Raw genomic sequence first — 12,740 nt, 5'->3', positions numbered from 1 at the left:
CATAAAATTCCACTTTCTAGGTATTCTAGTCAAGGTCCTGGAAAAGGAAGAGTGACTTGTACAGTATATTTGTGCAACTTCTATAACAATACAACTGAAACCATGGCATTGTAAAAGTAAGATGTTTTCAAATAAACTTCATGATGTTTACTCAAGGATTCCTGAAACATGGTGGGCAGGTCTCTGTGCACTAGCACTATTATTTCTAAATTAGAAAGGCTTTCTGTCATAGCTCCTTCTTTCTGCATTATAATAATACAAATGTTGGCAGCTTGTACTGCTGTGCAGCCCTCTGTACGCCGCACTAATGATTTCTCAACGGTGTGCCAAGACCCTGCTGCTCTTCAGTGGATGAGACCCTGCTGCTCTTCAGTGGATGAGACCCTGCTGCTCTTCAGTGGATGTGGGGGATGAGACCCTGCTGCTCTTCAGTGGATGAGACCCTGCTGCTCTTCAGTGGATGTGGGGGGTGAGACCCTGCTGCTCTTCAGTTGATGAGACCCTGCTGGTCTTCAGTGGATGAGACCCTGCTGCTCTTCAGTGGATGTGAGGGATGAGACCCTGCTGCTCTTCAGTGGATGAGACCCTCCTGCTGTTTAGTGGATGTGGGGGATGAGACCCTGCTGCTCTTCAGTGGATGAGACCCTGCTGCTCTTCAGTGGGAGTGGGGGATGAGACCCTGCTGCTCTTCAGTGGGAGTGGGGGATGAGACCCTGCTGCTCTTCAGTGGATGTGAGGGATGAGACCCTGCTGCTCTTCACTTGCAGCAGCAAAGGTCATTCAAAATGATCTAGACAGCATTCAGAACTGGGCAGACACATGGCAAATGACATTTAATAGAGAAAAGTGTAAAGTATTGCATCCAGGCAAAAAAATGTTCATTATAAATATCATATGGGAGATACTGAAATTGAAGAAGGGAACTATGAAAAAGACATAGGAGTTTATGTTGACTCAGATATGTCTTCATCTAGACAATGTGGGGAAGCTATAAAAAAGGCCAAAAAGATGCTCGGATATATTGTGAGAAGTGTTGAATTTAAATCAAGGAAGTGATGTTAAAACTTTACAATGCATTAGTAAGACCTCACCTAGAATATTGTGTTCAGTTCTGGTCACCTCGTTACAAAAAGAATATTGCTGCTCTAGAAAGAGTGCAAAGAAGAGCAACCAGAGGAGGCCATTCAGCCCATCTTGCTTGTTTGGTTGTTAGTAGCTTATTGATCCCAGAATCTCATCAAGCAGCTTCTTGAAGGATCCCAGGGTGTCAGCTTCAACAATATTACTGGGGAGTTGGTTCCAGACCACCACAATTCTCTGTGTAAAAAAGTGCCTCCTATTTTCTGTTCTGAATGCCCCTTTATCTAATCCCCCTGGTCCTGTTTCATTTTTCAGGTCAAAAAAGTCCCCTGGGTCGACATTGTCTATACCTTTTAGGATTTTGAATGTTTGAATCAGATCGCTGTGTAGTCTTCTTTGTTCAAGACTGAATAGATTCAATTCTTTTAGCCTGTCTGCATACAACATGCCTTTTAAACCCGGGATAATTCTGGTTGTTTTTCTTTGCATTCTTTCTAGAGCAGCAATATCCTTTTTGTAACGAGGTGACCAGAACTGAACACAATATGCTAGGTGAGGTCTTACTAATGCATTGTAAAGTTTTAACATTACTTCCCTTGATTTAAATTCAACTCTTTTCACAATATATATTGGTCTGTAGTTACCTGGTTTGGTTTTGTATCCCTTTTTGTGGATCGGTATTACGTTTGCAATTTTCCAGGCTGTCGGTACAACCCCTGTGTCAAGAGACTGTTGCATGATCTTGGTTAGCGGTTTGTAAATAACTTCTTTCATTTCTTTGAGCACTATTGGGAGGATCTCATCCGGCCCAGGGGATTTGTTTATTTTAAGAGCTCCTAGTCCCTTTAACACTTCTGCCTCTGTTATGCTAAAGTTATTTAAAACTGGATAGGAACAGGTCGACATGTGGGGCATGTTGTCCGTGTCCTCCTTTGTAAAAACCTGTGAAAAGTAATTATTTAATATATTTGCTATTTTTTTTTTCTTCATCTATGACTTTGCCATTTGTGTCTCTTAGACATTTAACCTCCTCTTTGAATGTTCTCATGCTGCTATAATATTGGAAAAACATTTTGGAATTGGTTTTAGTCCCCTTAGCAATATTGATTTATATATCTCTCTTGGACTTTCTAACTTCCTTTTTGTGTTTGCAGTTCAAAGTACTCTTTCTGTGTACTTTGTTTTTGGTCCCTTTTAAACGCTCTGAAAAGTGCCTTTTTTCGCTGAATATATTTTTTTAATTGATCTATTAAACCATTTTGGCCATTTTGTTTGAGATTTAGATTTGTCTACTTTTGGGATGTAATTGTTTTGCGCCTCTAGTACTACATTTTTAAAAAAAACAGCCATCCCTTTTCTGTGGATGTTTTCTCTATTTTACTCCAATCTACTTCTGTTAGTCTCTGTTTCATACCTTCATAGTTTGCTTTTCTAAAATTGTAAAAAAGTACTGAAGACAGTCTTTCCAATATGGTCTGGCTGTTTATAACCAATATGAAAATGTACAAAATATGTTGGTTCAATACACAGACAGAAGAATATGTTCCAGTAAGACAAATACTTAGTATTCAATGCACATCTTTTTATTATAATTATCCTACTATGCTACAGGCTGTACAATTGCATATTACCCATGAAACCCCCGAGTCTGGTTAATAAATCCTTTGGACATTATTTAAATTTCAAGAGCAGGCTCTGTTAGCAGCTTTTTAAAACCTCTTCAGTGTTATTAATTCATGCACTTCTATGAATGCTTAATTACTGGACAAAATACCCGATGCACAGGTTACTTCAGGACAGTACATTACAAAGGCAATATGGGGCCTGCCTGACACTCGGAATAAGGGTTTATATTTCAATACGGTTCTGCAAAGGAACCAGGATGGTGCTGTGGGGAAATTCACGAGACTCATATCTTTTAACTCTGAGGACCTGGGTTCAAATCCATCCTGCAGTACGTCAAGTGAAAATCAGTTTGGTGGTCTCAACACCCAATAGGAACTGTTCACTGGAAGCTGTGCGGCCCAGTGGTTAAAGAAAAGGGCTTGTAACCAGGAGGTCCCCGGTTCAAATCCCACCTCAGCCACTGACTCATTGTGTGACCCTGAGCAAGTCACTTAACCTCTTTGTTATCCATCTTTCAGGTGAGATGTAATTGTAAGTGACTCTGCAGCTGGTGCATAGTTCACACACCCTAGTCTCTGTAAGTCGTCTTGGATAAAGGCATCTGCTAAATAAATAAACTGGGATTCACCATCGTTCACCCAATAGGAACTGTTCACTGAGATTCACCATCTTTCACCCAATAGGAACTGTTCACTGGGATGCACCATCTTTCACCTAATAGGAACTGTTCACTGGGATGCACCATCTTTCACCCAATAGGAACTGTTCACTGGGATGCACCATCATTCACCCAATAGGAACTGTTCACTGGGATGCACCATCTTTCACCCAATAGGAACTGTTCACTGGGATGCACCATCTTTCACCCAATAGGAACTGTTCACTGGGATGCACCATCTTTCACCCAATAGGAACTGTTCACTGGGATGCACCATCTTTCACCCAATAGGAACTGTTCACTGGGATGCACCATCTTTCACCTAATAGGAACTGTTCACTGGGATGCACCATCTTTCACCCAATAGGAACTGTTCACTGGGATGCACCATCGTTCACCCAATAGGAACTGTTCACTGGGATGCACCATCTTTCACCCAATAGGAACTGTTCACTGGGATGCACCATCTTTCACCCAATAGGAACTGTTCACTGGGATGCACCATCTTTCACCCAATAGGAACTGTTCACTGGGATGCACCATCTTTCACCCAATAGGAACTGTTCACTGGGATGCACCATCTTCCACCCAATGGGAACTGTTCACTGGGATGCAACATCTTTCACCTAATAGGAACTGTTCACTGGGATGCACCATCTTTCACCCAATAGGAACTGTTCACTGGGATGCACCATCTTTCACCCAATAGGAACTGTTCACTGGGATGCACCATCTTTCACCTAATAGGAACTGTTCACTGGGATGCACCATCTTTCACCCAATAGGAACTGTTCACTGGGATGCACCATCGTTCACCCAATAGGAACTGTTCACTGGGATGCACCATCTTTCACCCAATAGGAACTGTTCACTGGGATGCACCATCTTTCACCCAATAGGAACTGTTCACTGGGATGCACCATCTTTCACCCAATAGGAACTGTTCACTGGGATGCACCATCTTTCACCCAATAGGAACTGTTCACTGGGATGCACCATCTTCCACCCAATGGGAACTGTTCACTGGGATGCAACATCTTTCACCTAATAGGAACTGTTCACTGGGATGCACCATCTTCCACCCAATGGGAACTGTTCACTGGGATGCACCATCTTTCACCTAATAGGAACTGTTCACTGGGATGCACCATCTTTCACCCAATAGGAACTGTTCACTGGGATGCACCATCATTCACCCAATAGGAACTGTTCACTGGGATGCACCATCTTTCACCCAATAGGAACTGTTCACTGGGATGCACCATCTTTCACCTAATAGGAACTGTTCACTGGGATGCACCATCTTTCACCCAATAGGAACTGTTCACTGGGATGCACCATCTTTCACCCAATAGGAACTGTTCACTGGGATGCACCATCTTTCACCTAATAGGAACTGTTCACTGGGATGCACCATCTTTCACCCAATAGGAACTGTTCACTGGGATGCACCATCGTTCACCCAATAGGAACTGTTCACTGGGATGCACCATCTTTCACCCAATAGGAACTGTTCACTGGGATGCACCATCTTTCACCTAATAGGAACTGTTCACTGGGATGCACCATCTTTCACCCAATAGGAACTGTTCACTGGGATGCACCATCGTTCACCCAATAGGAACTGTTCACTGGGATGTACCATCTTTCACCCAATAGGAACTGTTCACTGGGATGCACCATCTTCCACCCAATAGGAACTGTTCACTGGGATGCACCATCTTTCACCTAATAGGAACTGTTCACTGGGATGCACCATCTTTCACCCAATAGGAACTGTTCACTGGGATTCACCATCTTTCTTTGTTGGTATTGCATACTCATTTTCTAATGGATCTTTTTATGCTTTTGTATATTATTAAGAATTCTCCCGAGTTACATTAAGGGCACTCTCAGATGATGCATGATGCTGTTAATGGTCTAACAAACACCACGCTGCTGAAAGCTGTATAAAATGAGAACCAGGGATAGAATGGTTATAAAAAGGAAACCAGGATGGCTGAAAACACAGTTTCTATATCTTGAAAAAAATGTTTCTGCTGGAAGGTTGCAACAAAACTGAGCCGCGTATTAAAATTGACAGGTCGTAAACTATACTTAAGGAGCCAGATTTGTAAGTCCTTAAACTGGGAAGTATGGAAATATTGTGAATAACTTCCAACTTCCAAGCTACGTTGAAGCTCCAGGGTTTCTATCTTCACTTTGCAATGTTTGATCTAATATCATATTGAAAGTGAATGCAGAGACTCGTGGTGATATAGTCAGAGTGGAATCTTTTACTTTCAAAATCCTTTTTTGTAAACAAATGATCTTATTGTCTTTGTAATTTCATTTCTACACAACATGTATAATTATTACATTACACAGTAGCAATTTAATAATATAAAATTCAGAGATTCTCAGTTCAGAAAACATCTTGTGTTACTGATTACTGCTGCAAATCTAGTCCCCTTTCTGCCTAAGAAACGGCATCTTCTCTCTCTTTCTCTATCACTATGCTATCCTGCAGTGTCTAATCTGCAAAGCAGGCCCTTCCTGAAAACATTACATCTCAGTATTTCTGTTTATTAAATGGTTACTTCATAGAATCAATTAAAAAAGAAAACATTTAATTTCTTACCATTTAATATGTCTGGTTTGTAAGGAAGCGTCCAAGTGCCAATGAAAAAAAAAAATCTCCTAGCTAGGAGAAAAAAAGTCCTACGTAGGAGGGATGGGGTAAAAGCCGGAACGAACCGGAACGGTACTTTAATGAATTCAATAGCTTTAAAAAACAGCATAGAAAGTTACACACACGTGGGGAGAATATTTTAACAATCAGAACCGATTAGTAACGCGCTGTCATTAACGCGTTCCGGGCCAGAACCCTCTTTTTATCACCAAAAATCTCCCGGAACACTGGGTTCAGAAGCTTCAAAGACGACGAAAATTATACACATAATACAACTAAGTGACGACCTCATAACACTATTGAGAAAACCCACCGAACCGACCTTTAACTGCCCGTTCCGTGCATAAACAGCTGTATAGACAAAACCGCCCGGAACACGGGGTTCCGAAGCTGCACAGAGTATGAAAATGATACACAAAATACAACTAAGTGAGGACCTCATAACACTATTGAAAAAAAAACCCAAACCCTTTAACTGCCCATTCCGGGTAATAAAACAGTGTATTTATTTTGTTTGTATATGATTCTCTCTCTCTCTCTCTCTCTCTCTCTCTCTCTCTCTCTCTCTCTCTCTCTCTCTCTCTCTCTCTCTCTCTCTCTCTCGAATTGTTTAGAATTGCTGGTAGCCCCTAACTGTAACAGTTATATGTGATTAAAAAATAAAAATAACACGTATATATAGCTGCAACAGTAAAACAACATTTATTTTTTGCACAATGTTTTTGTTCTTACTTACAATGATAAAAAAAAAAAGTATTTAAATGTATTTAACATTTTCATATATGTACATAGGCTATATTTGATACAAAATTGATACAATGCAATTCAGTGCAAAGGCAAGCAAACACACTATCTTACAATTAGGTAGTTTACAACATGTAAGGAAAAACGAGCAAACAAAGCAAAACAGTTTAGATTTTAATATTATGCAGGGTGACTTCAAATACAGAAACCTTGATGCATTCTCCATTTTCTTCTTCAAAAAAATTAATTCGTTTTTGCATTGTGTGTCATATGCATAAATAAATAAATAAAATAAACAGAATAAACAAACTAACATGTTTGTGTTTAATTTGGGAACCTCCTGTCTGAATACGAGAGAGAAATGAAACAATGTATTCTTGCTTAAATGAGTTGCTGCTATATTAAACTATGTAACAGTGTAATGCCTGAGAAATATGAGAATTGAAACGAAATTGTGTTTTAAATAAAATTGACTATTTTACATCCTTGGCATTTTTATTGTGTCTTTGTGTTGTACTTGGTCAAGACCTTATCCTCTGGCCCAAATGAAAGAACCTGGTGCTAACAACCTCAAATCTTTAATTTAATCAGATTAATCAGAGAGAGAGAGAGAGAGAGAGAGAGAGAGAGAGAGAGAGAGAGAGAGAGAGAGAGAGAGAGAGAGAGAGAGAGAGAGAGAGAGAGAGAGAGAGAGAGAATCATATACAAACAAAATAAATACACTGTTTTATTACCCGGAATGGGCAGTTAAAGGGGTTAGTTTTTTTTTTCAATAGTGTTATGAGGTCCTCACTTAGTTGTATTTTGTGTATCATTTTCATATTCTGTGCAGCTTCGGAACCCCGTGTTCCGGGCGGTTTTGTCTATACAGCTGTTTATGCACGGAACGGGCAGTTAAAGGTCGGTTCGGTGGGTTTTCGCAATAGTGTTATGATGTCCTCACTTAGTTGTATTATGTGTATAATTTTCGTCGTCTTTGAAGCTTCTGAACCCAGTGTTCCGGGAGGTTTTTGGTGATAAAAAGAGGGTTCTGGCCCGGAACGGGTTAATGACAGCGCGTTACCGTTACTAATCGGTTCTGATTGTTAAAATATTCTCCTCACGTGTGTGTAACTTTCTATGCTGTTTTTTAAAGCAATTGAATTCATTAAAGTACCGTTCCGTCTCATTCTGGCTTTTACCCCATCCCTCCTACGTAGGACTTTTTTTCTCCTAGCGAGGAGATATTTTTTTTCATTGGCACTAGGACGCTTCCGGATGCTTCCATAGGTTTGTTATTTTTTCCTATTGCAGTTTCTGCTTGGATTAATAGATACTAAGAAATAGCTTTTCATCCATTTTCTACTATTAAACGACTCATTCATTTTAGATTATGTGGTGGGAAGCCTAAAGGTGATGACATGCATTAAATATCCTATCTTTTATCTGCAATACATTAAGCCCACTGCATCCCCCATAAGCGTCCTCACCGTTTCACAGATAATCCGCTTTTCTGAGTTTTGTTTAGAAGCTGCCCTGACTGCAGAAACAGGAATTTCCAGCTGAAGTAATTACATAGTAATCCAGCTAGGAAAACCCTTTGCGTTTCTCAGAATATGTGTATTTCTAAATCTCCCTTTTAACATGTTATAACCTGACAGATGTCACTTAAAATAGAAAATAACCTGTTAAACACTTGTCAATTCCATGATGAAATATCCTGCCTATTCCATTATTTTCAGTCTACACAGTTTTTCAGTACCAATCAATGATCATGAGAAAGTGCCTTCCGGCAATGTGAATTAAATAACTACACATTTTACGAAGGCTAATTTATTTGCTGATCTTGGCTGGAGTTTATTTTTTGAGTCAACAGTATAGGCTGAGACACGGATTAAGCTGTAATAATATTAAATCATATTCATTTTCTAATCAAATGAAATGTTTCCTTTCTGTTTTAAGTGATACCTGTTGGCTTAAACATGAAATTTTCAAAGAAAACTATTTGGAGAAACTTAAAGGGATTGACCCTGTAGTGGAGTGCAGCCTATGGTAGTCTTGCAAGCGGGAGAGAGACGCTAAGATGGTGACTAGTATGAAAGCAATGTGTTACAGTGAGCTACGAACTTTAAGCAAGTGATTTATCAACAACACCACAATTGGTGACGAGGATTAAAGCATGTGGAACCTAAAAAAATTTTTAAAAGAAATTTAAAAAACCCACAACATGGCAAATGCTAATTTATCTCTTCCAGCACCACTTAACATGGATCCCGTGGATTTGTATACGGAATTTCAAAATGTGGAGGGAATCTTTTTCTTTCTTTGAGCTTGCCAGCAGATTGGATAAAAGCGAAGACGTGGTGAGACGAGCTTCATTACTGCATTGCCTGGGGATGCCTGTACAGAGGGGGTTTACAATCTACTGAGAGAAAAAGGTACATTTGAACAAACTAAGACTGCCTTGGATGCTTACTGTCTCTCCAGTCCAGAAGTTCGAACACCAGCCTTGAGCACAACAATGCAGTCCCCTTTGTACTCAAAACCCCGCCCCTGAGATCAGTGGAACACCAGCCTTGAGCACAACAATGCAGTCCCCTTTGTACTCAAAACCCCGCTCCTGAGATCAGTGGAACACCAGCCTTGAGCACAACAGTGCAGTCCCCTTTGCCTGGGGATCGGGAGGCTGAATTACAACACAATACCATTTTCTCCTATCATATGAAGGAAAACATGTTTTAATCAACGTGTTGTTTTTCTTCTATTATAACATGTATATGCAACATATATTATTATTATTATTATTATTATTATTATTATTATTATTTATTTCTTAGCAGACGCCCTTATCCAGGGCGACTTACAATTGTTACAAGATATCACATTATACATTATTTCACATTATACAGATATCACATTATTTTTACATACAATTACCCATTTATACAGTTGGGTTTTTACTGGAGCAATCTAGGTAAAGTACCTTGCTCAAGGGTACAACAGCAGTGTCCTCCACTGGGGATTGAACCCACAACCCTCCAGTCAAGAGTCCAGAGCCCTAACCACTACTCCACACTGCTGCCCCTACTCCACACTGCTTAATATAGAATTAATATGAGTACTGCAATGTCTCTATTTATTTATTAAACTTTACAGGATAAAATATCCTACTTCCATAATACATTTAACACAGAAATAAAAATAAGGGGTCACTAAAGTAAAAAGAGATTTATCTTGCCTATAAGTCAGCTTTTTTAGATATTTTTAAAGAAAGGTCAAATTAAATGAAGACGTGATTCTTTTTTTTTTTTTAATAGTTTAAAACTATTTGTACCTGTGGCAAAGCGCCCCGCCCCTGTGTGCATTTGTGTGTTATGTGTTGTATGTTGCGTGTGTCAATGTTGGTGTATAGATTGGTACACGGGATATAAACTGGTCTGTGTTTCACGTGTGTTTAAAGTGTATAATTATATTTAGGCACGAGGATGGCACATCACTTCACGTGCAGATAAAATATGTATAATGTGTGGCACGGGGTTGCACGTAATTCATTCACGTGCTGGGATTCAAGTGAATAATTAATTAGTAATTGAATCCCAGCACAACAGTATATATAGGTGCACATTTCACCCACTCGGGGTTAGGTGTTCGGAAGAGGAGAACGGGAGAGAGAGAGAGAGGAGAGTTATTATTATTATTATTATTATTTATTTCTTAGCAGACGCCCTTATCCAGGGCGACTTACAATTGTTACAAGATATCACATTATTTTTTACATACAATTACCCATTTATACAGTTGGGTTTTTACTGAAGCAATCTAGGTAAAGTACCTTGCTCAAGGGTACAACAGCAGTGTCCCCCACTGGGGATTGAACCCACAACCCTCCGGTCAAGAGTCCAGAGCCCTAACCACTACTCCACACTGCTGTCCTGTTAAAATCATTAAAAGTAAAGATAAGTGTGTGTACTCACCGTGTTTGTTCGTCTCCGTTTCACCTGTGTGTTAGTGTCTAGTCGTTTTGTCTGTCTGTTTATTTTGGCGTCAAGTGCCGTGTCCTGATTTGTGTACCGTTTAAAACCTTTTTATTTGTTAATAAACGCTGAGTGCCACCATTGCACTCGGCTCATCATCACCACCGTCTCTGTCTGTGTATTCCTTTCTGGTCTGACGCCACCCACTCTGGCCGTCTTTGTGACACGTGGTGTCATCGTGGGATAGCCGCGCCTCCAAGCGTCAGACCAGGAGGGGTTTTGTTTAAAATATATATATATATATATATATATATATATATATATATATATATATATATATATATATATATATATATATAATGGCAGAAGACGCCACAAAATGCGGGACTGGTTCCTGGAGAATGCTGGGCTGGAGGCCCAGTCTCTGCCCATAGTCGTCCGGGCCCTGTGGATGATGGACAGTGAGAGATGGGAGGCCTATCAGCAGGAACACACCCCAAACACCTTGGAGGAAGGTGTGGAGTTTCTCCTCAGCTACCTGGAGGCAACGATAAACGGAACAGCAGCCCAGGTAGCAGGACCACCAGCAGAGGAGTACCTGCTGTCCCCATCTCCACCAGCAGAGGGTGAATGCCTGCTGGTTTTGCCTCCACAGCCCAAGCGGGAGGCAGAGACAGATAAAGAGGTGAAGGACAGGGAGGAGGAGTGCCGCCTAAGGGCCAGGCATCCACGGCGATGTAACAAGCCATCGCCGAGGTGCCTCCTCTGCGACCAGGATCACCTGTTCGCCCACTGTCCCTTCCGCAGTTATGGGGAGGAGCCTGAGCGTCCACAGCCCAAGCGGGAGGAGCCTGAGCGTCCACAGCCCAAATGGGAGGAGCCTGAGCGTCCACAGCCCAAATGGGAGGAGCCTGAGCATCCACAGCCCAAATGGGAGGAGCCTGAGCGTCCACAGCCCAAACGGGAGGAGCCTGAGCGTCCACAGCCCCGCCCCTGTGTGCATTTGTGTGTTATGTGTTGTATGTTGCGTGTGTCAATGTTGGTGTATAGATTGGTACACGGGATATAAACGGGTCTGTGTTTCACGTGTGTTTAAAGTGTATAATTATATTTAGGCACGAGGATGGCACATCACTTCACGTGCAGATAAAATATGTATAATGTGTGGCACGGGGTTGCACGTAATTCATTCACGTGCTGGGATTCAAGTGAATAATTAATTAGTAATTGAATCCCAGCACAACAGTATATATAGGTGCACATTTCACCCACTCGGGGTTAGGTGTTCGGAAGAGGAGAACGGGAGAGAGAGAGAGAGGAGAGTTAAAATCATTAAAAGTAAAGATAAGTGTGTGTACTCACCGTGTTTGTTCGTCTCCGTTTCACCTGTGTGTTAGTGTCTAGTCGTTTTGTCTGTCTGTTTATTTTGGCGTCAAGTGCCGTGTCCTGTTTTGTATTCCGTTGTTTAAACATTTTATTTTGTTATTAAACGCTGAGTGCCACCATTGCACTCGGCTCATCACAACAACCGTCTGTGTTTGAATTCCTTTCTGGTCTGACGCAACCCACTCTGGCCGTCTTTGTGACAGTACCATATACAGTACTCAACTATAAATGTAAATACATTTTTAAATAAATTAAATGTGAAAATAACTAGTTCGCAAATTATTGTGTATTATTCACAAACATTTTCTTAGTTTCTTATTCTCTGTGGTGAAAGTGAATATACTTTTGTCACATTTTATAGCCCGTCCTATTGTTGTGATGGGCTATTTTGATGCGCAAAGTGTTCAGACCACGACAAGCTTCACTGCATTGCGTTGTATGTAAACACGGCATGGTGATGTGACGTGACAGCGTTGATTTCCGCACTTGTGGCCCATAGCTACACATGAAGCAAAATCATTTACACGCAGATATACAAATATCATGGCTGAAGAGAATAACACAATACAGTGGTACCTGTATGAGCCGTTATTGTTAGACTACCCTAGTACCCTAGACAGCA

General features: G+C 40.8%; 1 long non-coding RNA gene across 2 annotated transcripts in view; it reads right to left on the bottom strand.

Annotated features, from left to right (window-relative positions):
• The window catches only part of LOC131701740 (uncharacterized), a 64,677-nt gene extending 58,560 nt beyond the window's left edge, over positions 1-6,117 (bottom strand). For both annotated transcript variants that reach the window (XR_009308986.1, XR_009308985.1), the window contains exon 1: positions 5,985-6,117. This is a non-coding gene — a long non-coding RNA (uncharacterized LOC131701740). The remainder of the gene's footprint in view (positions 1-5,984) is intronic.
• Positions 6,118-12,740: the final 6,623 nt, after the last annotated feature.

Source organism: Acipenser ruthenus, chromosome 26, assembly GCF_902713425.1.
Source record: "Acipenser ruthenus chromosome 26, fAciRut3.2 maternal haplotype, whole genome shotgun sequence".
NCBI lineage: Eukaryota > Metazoa > Chordata > Actinopteri > Acipenseriformes > Acipenseridae > Acipenser > Acipenser ruthenus.
The sequence above is the reverse complement of the archived record's forward strand: the minus strand, read 5'-3'. Positions and strand labels throughout refer to the sequence as shown.